We start from the raw sequence: 1,656 nt of genomic DNA on the forward strand, positions 1-1,656 counted from the left end.
TCTTCTTCTTCTTCTTCTTCTTCTTCTTCTTCTTCTTCTTCTTCTTCTTCTTCTTCTTCTTCTTCTTCTTCTTCTTCTTCTTCTTCTTCTTCCTTCTTCTCCTTTTCCTCCTCCTCTTCCTTCTTCCCCTTCCCCTTCCTCTTCTCCTCCTTCCCCTTCTTCCCCTTCTTCCCCTTCTCCTCCTCCTCCTTCTTCTTTTAATTGGATATTTTCTTTATTTACATTTCAAATGTTTTCCCCTTTCCAGGTTTCCCTTTCAGAAATCCCCTATCCCCCCCCCCCCCTGCTCCCCAACCCATCCACTCCCATTCCCAGTCCTGGCATTCCCCTATACTGGGGCATAGAACCCTCCCCCCCCCCCCATGAGGGTGCTCCCCCACCCACCCATCCTGATTACCTTCGAAACAAGATGTTGAACTCTCAGCTCATCTTGCACTGTGCCTGCCTGGATGCTGCCATGCTCCTGCCTTGATGATAATGGACTGAACCTCTGAACCTGTAAGCCAGCCTCAATTAAATGTTGTCCTTTATGAGACTTGCCTTGGTCATGGCGTCTGTTCACAGAAGTAAAATCCTAACTAGGACACTGACTATGGTCCCTTTTTACTTTCTTGGTTTCCTAGTTACTTTAAGATATGTATTTACTCTTGAGAATTTGGAACCAAGAGCCTTAGATGAAAGAGAACATATGATGTTTGTTTTTCTGGCCCTGGGTTACCTCACTCAATATGATCTTTTCTAGTTCCATTTATTTCTAGGCTAGACCTTGGAGATGGATGTGGGAAATCTGGCTGAGTAGACAGGTTGATGTAGTGTGGGAGGGACGTGTGTTAGTGACAGGTAGGGTGGGTCCTAGTGGACTCACAGAGGAAGATTGCAGCATATACAGGGGTGGCCAGATGAGGCTGGGAACTGGATGTGGGGCCTGGGCTAGATTTGGTGGGTTTGGGTGGGTGGGTGAAACAAGTTTTAAATGTAGGTGTTTGAGCTATAAATTTTCCTGGTAAGACTGCTGCTTTTAATGTGTGCCGAGGTTTTGCTGTGTATTTTTTCATTATCATTTAGTTCCAGGAATTTTAAAATTTCTTTCTTGATTTCTTCTTTGATCCATTCATCCTTCAGTAGTGAGCTGTTTAATCTCCATGAGTTTGCACATTGTATATTTGTACAGTCTAGGATCCAGTAGGAGAGAAGCTAACGTCTTTGTCTTTCTGAGATTGGTTTAATTCCTCTAATGTGATGATTTTAGTCTCATCTGCATTTGGCATAACTTTTTTTGTATCTGTGTATCCATTGTTTACACATACCACAGTTTTGTTATCATGGACACCTATCTTAGCTGTTGTGAATTGTGCTAGAATAAACACTGATGTGTAAGCGGCTTTTGTAATATGGTGGCTTCAAGTCCTTTGGGGAAATATTTATCATGGTTTGCATAACCAGTGAGACTCTTTTGGAGAAAACTAATTTTTTTTTTCTGTGAATAATTCTAGTTTGTGGATGATGTCTTGTGTCCATTCCCCATCTCAGTACTGGGACCCATCTGGCACAGACCCCTGAAGGTCCAGTCTCTGTATGTCAGTCCTTTATTGTCTGTCAGTCTGTATGTCAGTCCTTTATTGTCTGGAAGATACTGTTTCCTTGGTGTCTTCCACC

The sequence above is a fragment of the Mus pahari genome, chromosome 8 (assembly GCF_900095145.1).
Source record: "Mus pahari chromosome 8, PAHARI_EIJ_v1.1, whole genome shotgun sequence".
Classification (NCBI taxonomy): domain Eukaryota; kingdom Metazoa; phylum Chordata; class Mammalia; order Rodentia; family Muridae; genus Mus; species Mus pahari.